The 20,616-nt window shown below is 36.2% G+C and overlaps 2 long non-coding RNA genes across 5 annotated transcripts in view; one reads left to right on the top strand and one right to left on the bottom strand.

Annotated features, from left to right (window-relative positions):
- Positions 1 to 3,931: 3,931 nt before the first annotated feature.
- On the bottom strand, positions 3,932 to 19,365 carry LOC140696907 (uncharacterized). Of its 2 annotated transcripts, none has more exons than XR_012073561.1 (5): positions 19,136 to 19,365; positions 7,664 to 7,743; positions 6,138 to 6,276; positions 5,837 to 6,012; positions 3,932 to 4,202 (listed from the first exon to the last, which is right to left on the bottom strand). It is a non-coding gene; the product is annotated as an uncharacterized lncRNA (long non-coding RNA). The 2 variants fall into 2 exon arrangements; XR_012073560.1 differs by lacking the exon at positions 3,932 to 4,202 and adding an exon at positions 4,547 to 4,901.
- Positions 19,302 to 20,616, top strand: part of LOC140696908 (uncharacterized) — a 191,589-nt gene continuing 190,274 nt past the window's right edge. For all 3 annotated transcript variants that reach the window (XR_012073564.1, XR_012073562.1, XR_012073563.1), the window contains exon 1: positions 19,302 to 19,522. This is a non-coding gene — a long non-coding RNA (uncharacterized lncRNA). The remainder of the gene's footprint in view (positions 19,523 to 20,616) is intronic.

Genomic DNA, 20,616 nt, shown 5'->3' on the forward strand with positions numbered 1-20,616 from the left:
AATGGCAGAGGTGGCCCTGAGGTCAGCAGCGATGTGGCCCTGGGGAGGAAGGGACTAGAGGTCTTGAGGTGGCTGATATGCGATGTCTAGGACTAGTGTCAGGCAGTCTGGTTTTAAGAAGCTAGATGTCAGAACTGGACTCTGGGGAGTGCTCTGAGGGATACTTTCTCCGCATAAATTCCGTGCTTCCTGGAATCCACACTTATATTATTCTAGTACCATATTATGTGCATCAGATCATAAAACACTTCTCCATATTTTCTCATTGAGACTCCCAGGGCTTTTAATATCTCCAGCATATATTTTTTCCATTTTCCATAAGACTTAAAAGCAATATAAGCACTAAAAATATCCACCAAAAAGGCTCTGCAAAAAGTAGATGAAGACTCTGATGAAGAGAGTGACCAAAAGGAGATAAGTGAGCAGGAAGAGGAGGTTAAGGATGTGGTCAGAGATATGACAACCTGGAAGAAGTAGTGCAGTATTTTCTGTAGGAAATTATTCCAAGACACAGTTAATGTAGGATAAACCATTGAGGAGAAAAGAAGCCACCATATTAGATCTACATAGCAAGTATAAAATGCCCAGGGTTTCACAAATGCCACAATGTGAGAAGCAAAGTTAAAAAAAGCATTCTACAAAGATGAACTCAGCCTGACTGGGGAAAAAATTACAGAAGAAAAGCTAATGGTGAAATTGGGAGGCACATTGGGTCTTCTCATTGGAGAGGATAAAAAGCAGAAACAGAGATAGTGATGTAGCTTACCCTGAAAAGAAAGTGTTTGAACAAATGCATTTGTAGCATATAATTTTCCAAAGTCAGAACATAATTTATTTTAACTGAAAAAGAAAAAGTTTAAAGAGAGAAAACCCTATGATTCAGGGATATTGAAATGTAACTGCAGTGCCTGCATATGAACTATTTTAAAACAGTGCAGCTTTATTCATTCTAGATATATACATTTACTGTTAAATGAAGTAAAATAATGCATGTAATGACTTCAGCACATGGACCAACAAAAATTCTACACAGGAAAATGATTTTAGCACTTGTTCCAGTGCAAGGTAACATAAAGAATTCCAGTTCCTTTGAGAAAATACACAAGAAGAGATCTGATGCATGTTCAGGCCTAAAGATACAAAATCTGCTGAATTGTACTTCTGAGCTGTTTTTGGACAATACCAGATGCTTTCTGTGTTCTGTTTGATATATATATCTTGGTATAATATATTGCTCAGAATTTCTGAAAATTAGAAAAAATTTAAAAGAGCTTCTGCCCATGTCTTCCAAGTATGAGCCAGAAAGGTAAATTTTTGTTTCAACTTATGTTAATTTGACTTTAGACAGCCTTTTTTCCCCTTTAGACTTACATGGTTTCACTTCTATTGTTCTGGTCAAGTAAAAGGGTCACCCTGACTCTGTGCAGAATAGCTCATCCTGTAGCCCACGTAGATGTTGCTGACATACGCATTTTCTTCCAAACATTTTATTTATAAGAGAACATGATAAAAATCACTATATTCTCCAATGAAAAATAATCAATGTTATTTTAAAATTTATCTTCAGGTGTGAAAATATGTGTTCATTTGTTATAAATTAGATATTGCACTTTGAAATTTTGTGGGAAATATTTTTCTTGTAATCTCTTTCAAATAAGAATAATTCCAGATAAAGTTTGATCATAACTTATTGTCTTTCTAAAAGAAACAGCAATATAAAACATATACATAGACAGTTTCCATTCCATTTCCCCTTAGCCCTTGATTCCACTGTTATACAGACTTTATATTTTCTCATTTTCTCCCCAAGGATATTTGATTCACTAGTGGGATTCCCAGTGTTCCATGTACCATGCACCACAATACAGGCCACCTCCTGTGTCTTCTGCGCTCCCAATACCTTGGATAATTGAAGTCACTGAGCCTAGAGAGAGCAATGGAGTTAAACGGCACTGGGAAGTGTGGGTGTGAGTGTGGATGTGGGTGTGTGGAGGCAATATCTATGTGTACATGGTGTGGGTTTGTGATAATGTGCATGTATGTTAGAGACAGATGGTCAATGTTGAGATTCAGTGAGTGCTTTCTTAATGCTGGAGGAAGTTGAGTGTTTCTAAGTCACTACTTGCAGGGGAAGGGTAGAGTGGTAGAGTGCATACTTATCATGCATGAGGTCCTGAGTTCAATCCTCAGTGCCTCCATTAAAATAAATAAATAGATAGACCTAATTACCTTCCCACCCTACTCCAAAAAATCCTCATCAAAGTCACTACTTGGACATAGAGCTGTGCAGCTGAGACGTGGTTCATTGGCACTGCTGACTGAATGTAAACATATTTGACCTTACTGATTTAACCTAGGATTATGTTTGAGTGGCAGGTAATAGTGAGGACAGGTATGTAGCATCGGAGAAGGAATATGTAGAAGAGAGGAACGTAAGAGACAGGTTATTTTAACAGATACCAGCTCTATGAGACAATGTGAGTGACAAGGAATTGTAAGTCAGAGGTGATCAGGTTATGACAAACTGCAGAGGAAAAGCAGTCTGCAGATGTCAGAAAGGGGAGTATGTGTGTGTGGCAGCACCAGTGGGAAGCAGACAATAAACAAAATGAGGTGAGAACAGAAAATAGGAATGTTCATAGTAGAAGCAGAAAACAGGGACTAGTAGGAGAATCAAAACTTAGGAAATTAATTTTTATTATCATGACTTTCCAGGTTAAAAACAAATACAAACCAAAAAAACTGATTTTTTTTTAATAATAAGAGTAATTGATTTAAATGGTATGGAGAACTTTAAAGAAACATAATTTTAGAAGTACAAAGTACACAAGGACAAAATAATCTCCTGTATTTTACTATCTCTATTTATTTCCAATCACCCTGAATGATGGGAAGTCATGATGGAAGTCAGAAAAACAGAATTTCTTTCTAGTATTTATACACAAAGTTGTAACATTTGATTTTGGAAAACAGCATTCTGCCTTAGCTTGTCTGTGTGAAACAAATTTGATGCATTATTTTACTGCCTAGGAAACTGACTTCTATAAAAGCTTGGTACCTTTTCTCAGTGCTTCTCAAAATGGTTTCTTTATATCCACTCCAGCTCAACACACATGCTCATGCAACCCTCATGTGTGTGTTCTTTTCTCTGTTCCCCATTTTACCTTCCCACTGCTCGAGACCATGGACTGTATCTTACTCACCATTACATCCTTGGATCCTAAAAATTAATGAAAGAGGAGAGAAATCCCCTCAAGGAACTGAAGGTTTTTACCTTGGACTGTGAGATAGACTTACCCAGAGGGTCCTCACCTCACATTAGATTTCCTGAATACAAAATCACAGTTCCTGGACGCCTATGCAAATCTATTAACTGTTGGCTCTGAGCATTGTTTACTCCTTTGGATATATTCTCTGTTCACAAGCACACATAAATGTGGACATATTTCCCTTTTCATAATCTCAGAAATTGTATTATAATAATATTCATTCTGTAATCTTCCAAGACTTAAAACAAACCTGTTTACAATAAAAAATAAGCAGAGCTGAGTGAATCTAATCATATTAGTGAGACATAAACTCCCTGTTTTTCCCCATGATTTTTCATGTAGATAAAGGTGATTTCATGTAAATATATGCCAGTGATTTTTAACTTTGAGGCACTATGGTACATTACACATTTTTACATTCAACAAATTATTTTTAACAGCGTATTATGTTCCAGGCAATCTTCTAGGAAGTTTGGATATACAGCAGTAAAAAGGGTAAGTTGCTCCTCAAAGAGAAAACAGAATAATAGGCATTTAGCAGACTACTTTATTTTTTGTTTAAATCGAGAGATACTGTTTATGTCCTGTAATAACAGACTGCAACACTTATTTTCTCTCTCTCTCTCTCTCTCTCTCTCTCTATATATATATATATATATACAATAAAATAAAAATGTTTTCCACAATTTTTCTTTTGCAAGTAACATAATACTTTAACAGAATTCTGAGAGAACAAGTTCATGACTTTAAAATGTAAAATAGGTGCAGTTCATGAGGTTTGGAGATGCCCAAGAGACGGGATGCTAGGTCACTGCACTTCTTCCAGGGAAGCAATGAAAACATCAAGACCTTTTTCATTATATGGTATAATATCTCACCTTGAACCACTGCAAATTATAGATCACTGAAAATTAAGATCACAATTACAGATCCCTAAGAAAGAAGAAAAGGCAAAATTAAAATAATTTGGTCATAGCTATAAATTTTGCAGGGTAATTTTCATTACGGAATCCTAAAGTAATACTACTAAAGCAAATCACTACTAAAAGCATCTTTGGTATCTCCAAATCGATTTTGGCTCAATTTTAAATTAATATGCGGTGCAGTGACTGCACGATGGATTTCCTTGTGCTGTGTGGTGGAGCGACTGCCCAGGCTGTGCGTTAAATCACGCACCAATCAATTGCATATGGATGCCACCACTTTTCTCCATTTTATCAGCTTCCTGCTTGGTATTACCTCTCTAAGCTTATTCTGGAATGTGTTAGAGTCAGTAAGATGGCACAAGGAGTTTATTTTCTTATTTAAAGAAAATGTGTCCCTTTTAAATAGGCATATCCTAATAAAAGTATCATTTGACTTTAGAACTTTTTTTCCTTTCACCCTTTTTTCTTTCTTCTTTCTTTCTCTCTCTTCTTTCGTTCTTCTCTCACTCTTTTCCTCTTGTTTTCTTCCCTCTTTTTTTTCTTTTCTTATTAGCATTTTTAGTATCATACTGATTGATTTTCTTTCTTGACTTTAATCTCACTTAGGGTTTAGGTGGAGGACTGTGAAAAGAACCCAATCCGCTATTGGTTTTGAAAATGAAGGAAAAGTTCTCCAAGCCAAACAATGCCAGCAGTCTCCAGAAACCTGAAACGGCAAGGAAACAAATTCTCCTCTGCAACCTCTAGAAAGAAATGTCAACACCTTGATTTTAGACCCATGAAACCTGTTTTGGGTCTCTAACCTACAAAACTGTAAGGTAGTAATTTTGTTGTTTTAAATCACCAAGTCTGTGTTACACTGTTATGGCAAAAACAGAAAACAAATACCTCAAAAAGAAAAGAAAAATGAGAGGAATATTGAAAATTTCCTGCCTTCACTATCAAATTTAATTTGATTTATAAAAATAAGAAAAGTAATATTACATGTGTGCAAATATTATGGAGCAAATTTACAAATTCTTGTCAAAAACAGTCAGCTGTATGTAAAAGCCTGACTTAACCCTGAATCACTCAAATCTCCCCTCCGGACCCTCAAATAGGATGTTTACATTAAATGTGTGTTTCTAGCTAACACAGAGAAAAATGGTCTCCCGCAAATAAAAGACTTGGCACCTATGTATCCTGTAAGGTTAATCCCCCCAAAGCTGAGGTCGTTTATAATGGAGCACGGGCGAGAGTCCAGCCTGACTCAGCTCGCCAGGGTCAGCGTCATGACTGACCCGCATCCAGTCTGTGGGCAACCTTGGGGAGCCATGTTATTGCTCAACTGTCAAGTGCAGAGAGCTGAGCAATATCCTGTAAATGCCGTGTAATGAGGAGATTTTGTTCTGGAGGGTAGCTATTACATGGACAAGAACTACAGACAGCCTGTGTTTATATGGGAGGTCAAATACTCAGCAAGTAAAGCTTTTTGTTACCACTTTTCTAAGCATAAAAGAAAAGTGAAACACTCTGCACTTCCCCACAATCTGTTTTCTTGCCTGTCAGGTTTCTGCCTGACATACAGCCTAGTGATTCAAGTTAAACTACATCCAGGTGCTAATACTGGCAGAGGGCTCAAGGTAATAAAGAAAGTTCTACCTGGAGCAGAGCCGCTGGGCAGCAGATGGAGGGTGATTCTGCGCAGATCCTGGCACACGTTCCTTTATATACAACATAGCATGTCCCATAGGTATGAGCCAGAAGTGTGACAAATATTTGTTTAGGTCTGATTGCATTCATCCATAAACTGATGCTTAAGAAGAGGAAAAAAATCTCTGCAGAAGGATTAAAAAAAGGACTGCAGTATAATTCTATCATATACATGATGGGATATTTATAATGTACTGTACACAGTTACCCTATTATTTCATTTTTATATGAAAAAAAGATTATCACGTACCTCACCAAAATCCATCCTGTGTTTCTCTTTAATCAAAGCTGTTGCCAGACAGAGCAGCATCCTTAAGAACGGCCAAGGGCCACTTGATGTCAAGAGGTCTCACTCTGTTGGTCCTCTCCAGCAAGACAGTGTTGAACTACTTTCTCAAAAATAGAGAGAAAGCCCACAGAAATGTTTTTCTTAGCAAAGGAGGACATAGAAGCTTTCCTCTCCTGGAGAAATCTAATATTGTTAATCCTCCTTGCATAAGAACACAAATACTTTATTCCTTGAAGAGAATACTCAAGAATGGTTTAAGCTTAAGTATTCATTCTATATCATTGACAAGCCCCTGTAAATGGGCCTTGAAGGCCAATTCCAGTTACCTGAGAGGAAGGACTAACCTTGCAGACTGTTAACTCAGCAGCCTTCCTAAGTGGCCCCAGGTGTTCACCAGTCTTTGCACTCTTCACATCAAAGCTTGCATCAACATAACAGTTACTACTCTGTACCAGTGGGGGCAATTTCTTTTTATTTCAAAATTTCCTTTTAGGTGACTAGGGAATGAGAAATCTGTTGACACTCTCACCAGGAACATACATAATAGAAGGTGCTAAGCCTGGGACTGCAATTTAGAAATACCTTATTTAGTGAGGCAGGGTTAGCTTTCAAGATACAGTGGCATTAAATGTCTATTTGTTATCATTATTTACTAGTGCAATTAAATAAACATGAAATTGCTAAAAAATAAAATATATTTAACATCATACCACAAATCCCATCACCAGTGATGTAATGCAGAAAGTAACTCACAACATGAGAGAAAATATTTCATAAGAAATTGATATTTAATTAATGTCATAACCAAAGGCTAGAATATCTTTTTAAGCACATGTGTAAGTGATGATTCCTTTTAGTGTGTATATATTTTTTATTATTCAGTGTTAGTAGGAAACACTATTGCATTTCAGTTTATTTTTTAATCTATACAAGTTAGGTTTAGCTAAATTTGGAACAAGAACAAATAAAACCTAATTATTTAGACTTAAAATGATACATTCAACAATAGATAAAGACAGACATTTATATTGCTAAGGAAAAAGATGCAGTGGAATTATTTTTTTTCCTTTAGTCCAGAGAGACTGTGCATGAAATAAAAATTGGAATAAGGCCTAACAAATAAATATTTTTAAAGCAGTATTAGGTTCACAGCAAAATTGGGAGGAAGGCAAATATTTTGACAGTAATGATGAATATATGAAAAAACAAATTAAAAAAACACAATAATGCCTTCCCAACTCTGGCTTCCTACATGTCAGAAGATTAAACTAGTTGGACTCATTGATAAGTGATTTTTGGAACACAAAAAAACAGGTTTATTTTCAAAATCTGAAAAAAGAAAAAACCTGAGTCACTATATTAATTTACTAAGGATTTAATATAGACTGTTAGAAAGTTATAGTGTATATATGTATATGGTGGATTTATTTTCTCTATCATACAAACATCCAGAAGAACCATGGTTAGTTTCTACGTTTAGTGCTTACATTCAGTACAGAAGAACTGCAGTCACCACAGAGACACTCTCCAGATGGAGGACTGAACCAGGAGACTTTTCATGACCAAACTGGCAAGGGGCAAGAGGTAGCACTTATTACAAATTCTTCATTAACGGCTGAAATTCTGGGGGCCTTTCTAGGATTTCTAATCTCCTACCCTGCACCACCTACTCGAGATCCAAAATATGGAGAATGGACTTTCAACCAATCTGGGTATGTCAGTATAGAACTCTATACTAAGTGTCAGAAAATTAAGAAGTATGGCATCATTTGCACTCCAAGGGAAGAGGAGCAAGCAGTTATGCTATTTGTGCTTCTTTTTTGTATACATATATATTTTTTATTGAAGTATAGTCAGTTTACAATGTATCAATTTCTGGCGTGCAGCGTACTGCTTCAGTCATACATGAACATACATATATTCGTTTTCATATTATTTTTCACCATAAGTTACTATAAGATGTTGAATATAGTTCCCTGTGCTCTACAGTAAGAACTTGTTTATCTATTTTATGTACAGTAGTTAGTATCTGCAAATCTCAAACTCCCAATTTATCTCTTCCCACCCCCTTCCCCTCTGGTAACCATAAGTTTGTTTTCTATGTCTGCGAGTCTGTTTCTGTTTTGTAAATAAGTTCGTTTGTCATTTTTTTTTTTCAGATTCCACATATAAGTGATACCATATTGTATTTTTCTTTCTCTTTCTGGTTTACTTCACTTAGAATGACAATCATTCATTCCCTTTTGGAGGGCTCCAGCATGAGTCCAGCCAGAGGACTGTCTAGCATGTCACTCATCATCTTTTCATTTTTTTTAAAAAATATTCTTTCCCCCTGTCATTTTCATAACAGGCAGAATGTTTAGACAAATTTTATGAAAGACTCTTAGCTAAAAAGTTATTCATGGTTTTTCCTTGGTTTTTTTTTTTTTTTTTGGTCATTTTACTACTTTGGAGATAGGGAAGAAGGGTCTCTGTCAATGACAGGAAAGACATATTTGGAATGTTTTAAAAAATGTAAAAAGATCTTTCTGTCTAATCAGCCAGCTCAGGAAGTCTAAGAGGGACTGCATGGTTTGCAGGGTAGGGGAGACTACCTGACAAGAGGAGAAAGGAAAATTGACATTTGGAGAAAACCCGATCTGGAAAAGAAATAGAAAAGACATCACATCCTCACGTGCTGTCCTACCTCTCCGTGACAGTTAGTTTTATGTGTCAGCTTGACTAGGCTGAAGGACACCCAGATAGCTGGTAAAACATTATTTCTGGGTTTGTCTGGGAGAGTGTCTCTGGAAGAGATTAACATTTAAATCAGTAGCCTGAGTAAAGAAGATTGCCTTTCCCTTTGTAAGTGGGCATCATCCCATCCACAGAGGGCCTGAATAAAACAAGGTGGAGGAAGGGCAAATTCACTGACTCTGGTTGAGCTGAGACATCAATCTTTTCCCACCCTTGGGCATTGACACTCCTGGTCCTCAAACCTTATGACTCAGACTAATACCACTGGTGCCCCATTCTAGGGCCTTTAGACTCCGATTTTTACCTTTGGCTTCTCTGTTTCTTAGGCCTTCGGACTCAGGCTGGATTACACCACTGGCTTTCTTGGTTCTCCAGCTTGCCAGCAGCAGACGGTGAGACTTCTTGGCCTTTATAATTGCATGAGCCAATTCATATTTGTAACACCCACTTCCACAAGTTATTTGGTTGAAGAAGAATGACAAAGCAATGAGACAGGTAAATTGACATCTTTCTATATTGTCACTGATGGCAATTAGCAGATGGATTGCAGCCATAGGAAAGATCAAAGATTTCTTCCTCTTAGTTAAGATGCATCTTCCCTCTTTTTCCCTTCAATACTGTGTTTCTTCAAAATGAATACAAGCCTCAATTTATTAAAGTCTTAGAGACATAGATCAATAGAAACATGTTAAACTCAGCTGAAAGATGTAGCTTGAACTATTTTAGAATGCAGTGTTGTGGTGGGAATCTTGGAGAGAAGTGCAGGGATTGAAGGTGCTGTGAGTAATGCTCTACCAAGCTCCCAATACTCTTTTTAAGCAGAGGACTCTTCCTTAATGTAACAAGACTTAGATCCATCCATTCACCCAAAGCACAGGAGGAAAAATTAAATGACTTATGCAACTGGTGAGGTTAGAAGAAAGGAAGGGCATATATTGACCAGACACTTTCTCATTAACTCTCAGTAGTGAGTTACCCAAATGGGATATGAGTCTGTTTTTCTCCTCCAGGTGTAGGATTTGTTCTTAAAAAGAGATGCCTGTATCAGCCTAACCCTGCTAGAAATGCCAGTCATAAACCTAAAACTCAGTACTAGGAAAACCATTAACCAATATCTGCTTTGTCTTTAATATGCATAGGGTGTCATTATATTTCAACTAGTTTAGCATTTGGATACAGAAGTGTAGTGCTATTAACTGAGCCCCTTTTACCCCAAAATGTAGTGTATGCTGAAATATACAGGCAGTGGGCTATGGAGGAGCACAGTGAACATTACAGAAAGATAATTGTTGAGATGAGGGTACCTGTGTGGTGCCCAGAGCTTTTTTTATCCTGGTAGAGCATTTTAAATCTGCTGTTTGTAGGTGCCTATTCCAAGCCACGAGACTGTTTTTCACAACTGGATAAATGTATGGTTATTACAACTTGGCGTGTACATGTTGGCCTGGGCAAGAGATATGAAGCCTTAGGCTTCTTAATGTTTTATCTCGTCAGATCACTGCAGCTTATTGATGCCTTATTTTCCCAAGTGAGTGGCTATTTCTTTGGGTCATCAACAGTTTCTTAATATGTAAGTTTCATGTGTCAGATCCTAAATAAATGGTCACAGGCCTTAGTAATCACAAGAGACCTACAGTTTTCAACAGAGGCAAAAGCATGAGCAATGTTTAAATGTGGCTAGGGGTTGACTCAATCCAATTGAAAGTGCAAGTATAAACTCAACAAGTGCCAACCACAAGAGGCTTGGCAAGTCAATGCCATCTAGGCAGGCCTCAGCTAAGGCATGGGATTTAACGTGCTCAAATAGCTTCATGATGCAGACTACCGGTTTCTGACCAGGAATTAATTACACAATTACAGCTTTTCCTGTTTCAATTATAGGGAACAGAATCTTCCACATATAAGCCTTTCCTATATTAGGAGCTAAAAAAAATTTGCTCCTTTAAAACTTCTAAGGCACCTAAGTTCTGAGCGTACCATGGAGTACTTAAGAAGTCTTAGCTTTAAATAGTTAATATCATGCCTTGCTAAACATTTACAGATTGCTTGTCCCCAAAATCCTGAAAAAGGAGAATAAAGCTGGAGGAATCCAATGATGTTTTTAAAGAAACAGAAAAATCCATCCTAAAATTCACATGTTATCTCCAGAGATACTGAATAGCCACAACAATCTTGAGAAAGAATAACAACTTGAGTTGTTTCCACCTTTTGGTTATTATGAATAAAGCTGCTATAAACATGGATGTACAAGTACCTGTTTGAATTTCTGCTTTCATTTTTTTGTGTATATACCCAGAAGCAGAATTGCTGGATTATATAGTAATTCTATGTTTAATTTTTTGAGAAACCATGATACTGTTTTCCATAGAAACTGCACCATTTTACAATCGCACCAGCAATACACAGAATTCATTCTTCTCCACATTCTTGCCAGATCTTGGTTTTTTTTTTTTCCATTTTCTTGATAATGCCATCCTAGTGGGTATGATGTGGTATTTTATTCCAGTTTTGACTTGTATTTCACTAATGCTTAGTGATGTTGAGCATCTCATGTATTTATTGGCTATATTCTTTGGGCAAAAATCTACTTAAGGCCTTTGCCAATTTACTAATTGATTTGTTTGCATTTCCGTTGTTAAGTTTTGAGAGTTCTTTATATATTCCGAATAACAATTCCTTTTCAGATGTACGATTTGCAAATATTTTCTCCCATTCTATAGATGGCTTTTTCACCTTGTTGATAGTGTGCTTTGATGCACAGAAGTTTTCAGTTGTGATGAAGTCCAATTTATGTACTTTTTCTTTTGTTGCCTGTCCCTTTGGTGTCTTACCTGAGAAACTACTGTCAAGCCCAATGCCATGAAGCTTTCCCCCTGTTTCTTCTAAGAGTTTTATGGTCATAGCTCTTAAGTTTAGGTGTTTGATCTATTCTGAGTTAATTGTCATATACTGTGTTAGGAAAGGGCCTGACTGCATTCCTTTGCATGTGGACGTCCAAGTCTCCCAACACCGTATTTTAAAAAGACTGTCCTTTCCCCACTGAATAATTTGACACACTTGTCAAAAATCATTTTGTCCAAATACACAAGCTTTGATTTCTGGAATTCCTATGTACTCCATCGGGCTCTATGTCTTTATTCTAGCACCACACTGTTTTGACAAATGTTTCTTTGTAACAAGTTTTGGCAACTTGCCAGACTCTCACCTGGAAAAAAATCTGAAAGTAGGAAAGTGGAGAGCGCAGTCTTCAATAAAATGCAAAAAAAAAAAAAAAAAGGGCAGTTTCGGTACGAAGTATAACTTTAATGTGGATGCCATCTTGAAGTACTAAATGCTAGGAAAAATAGATGTCAAGTAGGGAATAACCAAAGCAAGTATAAAAAGGGACCTGTGAAGAGGTCAGTTACAGGAGGCAATGCTCAGGGGACCCTCATTGAAAAGTTTTCATTTAGATGCCTCTAATAAAGGAAAGAATTCAAATGCAACAAAAAATTATTAACAGCACAGACTGACTAAAACAGCCTTTCCCTGTGGAAGTTTTATCCCTTCCATTTTTTATCCTTGGAGTATGAGTTGCAGAAGCAAGGCAAGGAGGTAGAGCAATGAGCTTGAAAATAATCAACTCCCGCCTTCTTCCTGGTATTCTATTCCCTGCCTGGAGGAAGTAGAGACACACAGTTAGATGTGATATTAAAGACTGATTTAGATTGTGTGAAATATTTTAATGCCTGAAAGTGGCTGTAAAGCTGTAGAATCTTTCCAAGATGTGGGTAAAGTGGGTTATTAATGTTAGCAAAAAAAATTCCAACAAAATATTTGAGGGAGTTGAAGGGTTGGTATGTTTTCCAACAATACAATACCACACCCAACCCAATTATTAAACCATAACCTAGGCTATATATTTATATTTGAAATACATGTACACATTTTTACAATAGAGGAAGTGCCAGTATAAACTCTTTATGATATTTCCTTTGTTTCTTTGGCTACATAATCTGTGTTTTGTTTGTTTTGTTTTGGGAATGTATGTGCACGTGTTTCGCCATCTGTAAGATATACAGATATATTTTAGTTCTTTTAAAAGTTATTTTCATATTATAAATCATATAATTAAACTACTTTGCACACTACTTCCTCCCACCTTCCCTCTCCCGCTTTATCTCAATGTTTTTGTTATTACATAACAACATAACATTATCTTGTACTGTCATTGTTTATAATATTCCCCTTGAGTACCATAATTCTTACAACGGTAATAGTTTTCCATGTTTAAATGGAGTCATTGCTCAGCAGCAGCTATTGCATGACATGTTTCTACATTTCTGGATTTTTGATTTAACTGAATCTATTTCATCTTCAAGTCATACCTTCCCAGAGTATCTGTGGTGCTATGTTCCCTGAGCTCTTGTATTGTTTGTGAAGGTCTTTGCTCTGTATCTATGCATGAATGACAGTTTGCTTGTGTTTTGCTTGTGTTTAACATTTGATTCACCCTTTGCATAAATAAGTTAGAGTTCAGCTGCCATTACATTACTGTAGATTGGAATTGACTGTTGCTATTGAGATGTATGAGCCAAACTTGGTTTTCCTCTTACATGTTTTTCTGCCTGAAAGCGTGGTTGATTCTTTCTTCCTGTTTAGAATTTAGTACTTTTTGCCCCTGACCAGTGCCAAGGTCTTGGGTGCCCAAGGTCTTCAGATGGGAGGAAGTCTTTCTGTTGTTAGCAGTGGCAACATCGGGGTCCTGGGAAGCTCTGGAGTAGGAGTGGAGGTCAGGGAGGGATAGGAGAAGACAGAGGAAGGAGCTACTCTTGCTATTGTGATGGCCTTCGGGTAGGGGCTGTTCCTTCTGGCACTATTCCTACCCACAGGGTCACAGAATCCAGTAATCTGTGCATTAGCTCCAATAACTGCTATCATAGCATCCTCAAAGCCACAGACCACCCAGAGGGATGGCAGTGCCCTGAAGTCCACAGCTAGTCTTTTCCTGCTCCTGCTAGTGACTCTTCTACCTCAATTATCTCTACTATTAAGAGATTTAAGCCAAGAAATATCACTTTCCCATCTCATCTTTCAAAACCAATGCAAATGACGCTTGGAAGTCTGCTGTGGGAAAGTTAAAAATAAACCTTTATCAAACCTAGTAATTCCCATTACTTAAATTAGGGGCAAAGAAAATGCTGAAAACCCCAAATCTGACTGGTTTTAAGAGTATATGAAGTACTTGTCTAGGTAGTGCATGCCAATATTTAATCTTTTGGAGTTTCGTGTGCAGAAGAGAATAGAGAAATATACAGAAATAAGATATGACACTATTAAATGTGGCTAAAGAAATACAAAGTCAGAGAACTCTACTTTAAAAATAAGAAGATTCTGAAAAAAAAAAGGGGATTTTGATAGAAAAAAAATTGAATAGGGGATGGAGATTCAGTTTTCTTTTTGGTTCATTGAATCTATATGGCTATAAAACAATTTAGTAAAAAAATTGTAATAAAAAACACTTTCATGAGTCTCTTATACACTGGAAACTCTTCAGGTGTTACCGTAAATCTGTGTTATTTGAGTAGAACTAATTTAATACTGGTACACTCTTAAAAATGTTTTACGTTGTTATGTTCTCACTGTTATCTATACTCTGGGCTTTGGATTTGACTTTTTATTTGACTTTCTATGTTGTAATTGACATGTGCTAGATTAATAATGGATTGCAACCTATTCCAAATTCAAGTATAATGAGCGAGTCTTGCTTACACACTTATAAAGTCAAAGGTTAGATATTTCCCACCACACACTGACCTCAACTAAATCTTAAAATGCTTGTTATTTCTTCATCTGTTCAATAACTTTTCAATTTAAAAAATTATCTATTTTGAAGGTATATCTGACAAATCTTGAAAGTAAGAGAAAAGTATTTGAAGGAGTCAAAAATATTGTGACTCAGGTATTTGGGAAGTGAAGACAAGAAACTCAAATACAGTAAGTTCACATACAAAAAACCTGTTATTTCTACTTTTTAAATTCATGAATCACAATGACCACATTTAAGACATTTTCTGCACCTGTCAATAGTTTTAGTTAGAACTTCGTCTTAAGGCTGAAAATAGGTTTAAGCTGGAAAGTAAATCTTTTCCAATTTCCTTGATGCACAGAAACGTTGTTTTAGACATAGACAGCCCATGATTTGTTTGGTTTAAATGGTCACATGCTGATGCTTAGATACTTTAGAATCCAGTTTGGCATAGTAGTCTTAATAGCCAAAGTAAGTTTTTATCATCTTTAGAAACTTCACCAAGGACAACCAGCTCCAAGAGATATCAAACTACTATGTGAATGAATGCTGTTTTCCCCTTCATATCGGAACACTGTACATCTGTTTTGGATTATACTTTGTTTTTGTATATTTATGCTTTAATTTGAAGGAGTTTCTCATGTTATGGAATTGATTTGCACTGAGGAAAAAAAACTAAAAAAGAACAACAACAACAAAAAATGCGAAAAGCAAAAATTCAGTACACTCAACCAGGATATATGTCTGTGTGTACCACTGTGCATTAATTTTTCTTGGAACATGGTATTTACTACCACTATGCTACTTCATGTCTTTAGTTAGGTAAAGTTTTCTTTGTTATATCTTTAATAGATTTCTGTTCCATTTTACTGTTATTTTTTTTTTTTTTCCCCAAGAAAGCTCTCTGTGTATATTCTGGATCTTTTTTCTCTTCCACATATAGAGCACATGTTGTTTCTTTGTGTGGCTTTCACCAGCCTGTTCTTCATGGTATTGACGTCCTTTTAGTTCTCGCTGTTTTTAATGTATGTCTCACTTTTGTGGCAGTTTAGTTTTTTTATTTTGTTAGCTTTGATCATCACTCATCTTCTGCTGTGTCAGAGGCAATAGAGGCAAGTGACTAACAAACATGGATTGTGGAGCCATACTGCCTGGGATCCATTTCTAACTCTGCTGTATAATCTTGATCAATTTATTTACTTCTTTTTAACTCAGTTTCCTTATCTGAAAATTGAGAATTACAATAATGCTATCCACCTTTTTAACTAAGGTATTGCTGTGAGGATTAAATGAGTACCTGACAGGAGAGGATTGGAGCGCTTAGTAACTGAATACATAGTAAGCAGTATGTAAGTGTTACTTATCTCTGCTTTGAATATTCTCCTTTCTTTTATGGCTGTGTTAAAAAGGTTTCTTTTTTGCTTATTTATTTAAAACAAGAGAGTTTTAAACATGCCTACTCTTTTCCCTTAAAAATTATAGTTAGCTATGAGCTAAGCCATCAGCAAATAAATTATACTAGAAAGCTGTACTAAAAGTCAGGTGAATACTGTCCCATTTCTGGAGAGTAAATCAATGAATTTCTCAAAGATCTTTGTGATGGCACATTTACTTCTGAAATGTAGCTGAAACTGAGCCTTATGTCTTCTTGATTCATTTGCAGCAAATTGGGAATCAGGCTGGAGTAGGGGATAAGGGCCCACAGAATCTTAGGAACTTCTTCTGCCACTTTCTGCATTTGAAATGTCGATCCTGTGAAGACAGTTCTTGTTTTTCCCAGGGATGATTGAATTGTCAAACATTATCAGTCATGCATTCTGTATCTATTTAATAAATATCTATTCAATGCCTACTATGTACCATACATTGTGCTAGGTGCTGATAATACAACAAAGAAATGAGGGAATATTTCCAAAATGCTGAAAGAAAACATTTGCCAACCAAGAATACTATATCCTTGTGCTATACAGAAAAAGTTTGTTTTTTATCTATTTTTATATATAGTGGCTAACATTTGCAAATCTCAAACTCACAAATTTAGAGGGACCTATATTCAGTATCTTGTAATAACCTTTAATGAAAAAGAATATGAAAACAGATATATGTATATATATGCATGACTGGGACATTATGCTGTACACCAGAAACTGATACATTGTAACTGACTATACTTCAATAAAAAAATGTAAAAATTTTTTTAAAAAGTAAAAAGTAAAACCCTTCCCTGAAAGCTATCAGGACATTCAGGTCTTTGGAACAACAACAAAAAACAGACCAAAAAACCCCCCCAAAACTCCAAAAAACTATATCCAACAAAACTGTCCTTCAGAAATGAAGGTGCAATAAAGACATTCCCAGATAGACATAAGCTAAAGGAGCTCATCACCACTAGACCAATCACAGGAAATGTTAAAAGAAGTTCTTCTAGTTGAAATGAGAGGATGTTAAGTAACACTATGAAGACATATAAAAATATAAACCTTACTACTAAAGGTAAACATAAGGTCAAATTCAAAATGCCCTAATACTGTCATGGTACTGAGTAAATCACTTTTATCTCTAGTATAAAAGTTAAAAATCAATAATATTAAAAATAAATACAGGTTAATTAATGTACAATATAATAAGAGATAAAGAATGAAGTCAATAGCATGAAATGTTGAGAGAGAAGTAAAAGTGTAGAGTTTTGTATTCAATTGCATGTAAGTTATCAGCTTAAAATAGACTAATATATATATTTGTATGTATGATGTTTTATGGAAACCTCATGGTAACATCAAAGAAAACTATAATAGTTAAACAAAAGATATAGACAATATTAAAGTACATCACTATAAAAATAAATTACAAAGGAAGGCAGTAAAAGAAGAAAAAGCAGAAAAAAAATTTTAGAAGTCAGAAAACAACACAATGTCAATAGAAAGCCCTTACCTATCAATAATTACTTTAAATGTAAATGAAATTAAATCATCCAATCAAAAGACACAAAGTGCCTAAATGGACCAAAAAAAAAACTCAAACCTCAAAATACAACAAACAACAACAATAACAACAACAAAAAACAAGATCCAACAAAAGACTCATTTAACTTTAAGTACAGGTAGGTTGAGCGTGAAGAGATGGGAAAAAAAACTCCATGCAAGTGTTAACCAAGTTGGGAGTGGCTACACTTTTATTTGATAAAACAGACTTTCAGTAAAAATCAGTCACAAGAGACAAAGTCACTGTACAGTGATAAAGAAGTCAGTTTATCAAGAGAATGTAAAGATCGTAAATGTGCACCTAAATATTTAAAGCAAATATTAATAGACTTGAAGGGAGAAACAGCAATACAATTAATTGTAGAGGAGTTAATTACCCTACTTTTACACCAGATAGGTCATCCACACAAAAAATAAGGAAACAGTGAATCTAAAAACACTGTAGAGAAAATGTCCTAATAGGCACATAAACAACATTCCATTTAATAAAATTGGAATTCATATACTTCTCAAGTGCACATGGAACATTTTCCAGGATATATAGTATATTAGGTCACAAAACAAGTCATAAAAAATTTAAGAAGGCTGTAATCATATCAAATATCTTTTCTGACCACAATGGTATGAAACTAGGAATCAGTAACAGTAGGAAAACTGAGAAAATAAAAAATAAATAAGTGAAACCTCGTTAAACTAAAAATGTTTCTGCACAGCACAGGAAACAGTCAACAAAATGAAAAGGCAACCTATGGAATGGGAGAAAATATTTGAAGACCTTATAGCTGATAGAGTTAATATATGAAATATATAAGGAACTCAAAAGCTCAATAGCAAAAAATAAAAACAGCCCAATAATCCAATTAAAAAATTGGCAAAGGACCTGAATAGACATTTTTTTTTTCCAAAGAAGACATACAAATGGCTATCAGGTACATGAAAAGATGTTCAACATCACTAATTATCAGAGAAATACAAATCAAAGCCACAACGAGCTATCACCCCACACCTGTTAGGATGGTGAGTATCAAAAAGACAAGCGATAACAAGTGTTGGCAAGGGTGCTGAGAGAAAGGAACCCTCTTACACTGTTAGTGAAATGTAAATTGGATGAATAAAGAAAACGTGTTATGTATCAACAGGATGTTATTCAGCCTTAAAAAGAGAAGTAACTCCTGCCATTTGTTGCAAAGTGGATAAACCTGGAGGAAATTAATGCTAAGTGAAATAAGAAAGAGAAAGATGGTATCACTTATATGTGCAGTGTAAAAAAATTAAAAAGTCAAACTCACAAAAGCAGAGAGGAGAATGGTAGTTGCCAGGTCTGAGGATCTAATGTATGGCATGGTGACTGTACTTAATAATACAGTGTTATGTACTTGAAAGTTGCTACGAGTAAATCTTAAGCGGTCTCATTACATACATATTTGCTACATCTGTTTCAAATGTATTCTTGCCTTTAGTCTGTTGGAGGAAAATGGAGTCAGGCTCCCTCCCCGGACATCAGGTGCTCAGTGACTCAGCTGTATTATCCCGCATGCGCAGTACCCATGTAGTGTTATATAAGCAGGACTTGCACCACGCAAGCGCATTGGTTAGTTCCTGCCACTATTGGCTAGATGCCGGCTTTTTTTGCCCCGCTATATAAGGCAGACAGGACGTCCTGCAGCTGCAGCCGCCATTAAAGAAAGCCTCAGTACTTCTCCGTAGTGAAGGCGCGTAGGAGATACCTCCGCTCCTCCAGTGTTCTTCCGTCTGCCGGAATCCGTGGACCTGCCAGGCCTTGAGCGCCTGCAGTACACCTGTCTTGTAATTTTTTTTTGTTATCTGAATGGATGTAATAGGTAAAATGAACTGCTATAAATAAGCCTTTAGTAAGGTGGTGATAATGTGTTGGGGGAGGGGAAGCATACTACAGTTTTATTAGCTCTTACTTTTTTAGTGAACCTGTGTCCCTGGACTGTGAACTTGACAAGAGCTTTTCAGTACTCCCTCACCCTTAGGTGGGACCAGATGGCTAGAGTGGGCTGGATTTGGCTTTTTTTTCCTTTTTTGTGGAAGGCTAGAGCCTCCTAGAATTGATTGTTTCTCTTCCTTCAGGTCAGTTAGGCTCTGATAAAACCTCACCGCGTCAGGCTTTGTTAAAATACTTTCTCCTGAGGGCATACATACTTTGTTAAGAACAACATGCGCTAGCAAATTTCAAAATGGTTCCTTTTTGTCGTCGTCTTGGAATCGTGAGGGAATATTTCACCACTAATCCTTTTGATAACCTGGTAAAACTGCCAGAGGTACAACTCACGGATGGATGGGTCCCCCCTGCTATGGCTTGGCCCGCCCTGAGTTTTCAATTCTGAGAGTTGTCCACACAGAGTCTCAAAAAATTCATCAATTGCAGTTCAGGTTTTTCTACCCCAGCACTGGTTTCCATAAAGGTTTCAGCTGTGAATATCTGCTTGGGTAAGTTAGAATTCTCTCCGTATTCACCCAACAGTCTCTCCAGTTTGGAGTGGTACGTTTTGCTTACTTTTCTTAGGATGTAAGTTGTTGATAGTTTAGCTTTTTACTTGTTAGGACAGAGTGACAATTTCCAAGCTTATTACATGCCTTACTAGAAACCATAAGCCCTATTTTTTAGCTTTTGAGGTGCTTCTATGGTATGTTACTTCGTTTTTGGTAATCATAAATGTTACAGTAGTTAAGGGGTTCTCACTGAAAAAAAAAAGTGTGACTATCAAACAGTGTTTTTTCTTTAAATTTTTATGTATTAAGAGAGCACATCTTATGTAAAAATCTCTTCTCTCCCCATAGCTTCTGAAATCAGGGCAATGCTTTGATTTTGGCCAGGCTAATCTTCATGCAATTTTTGCTCAACCTCCTGACTGCAGTGACTATTTATAATCCCTCCATAACAGCAAAGCCTATCTACCAAACCCTT

This window comes from Vicugna pacos, chromosome 6 (genome assembly GCF_048564905.1).
Source record: "Vicugna pacos chromosome 6, VicPac4, whole genome shotgun sequence".
Taxonomy (NCBI): Eukaryota; Metazoa; Chordata; class Mammalia; order Artiodactyla; family Camelidae; genus Vicugna; species Vicugna pacos.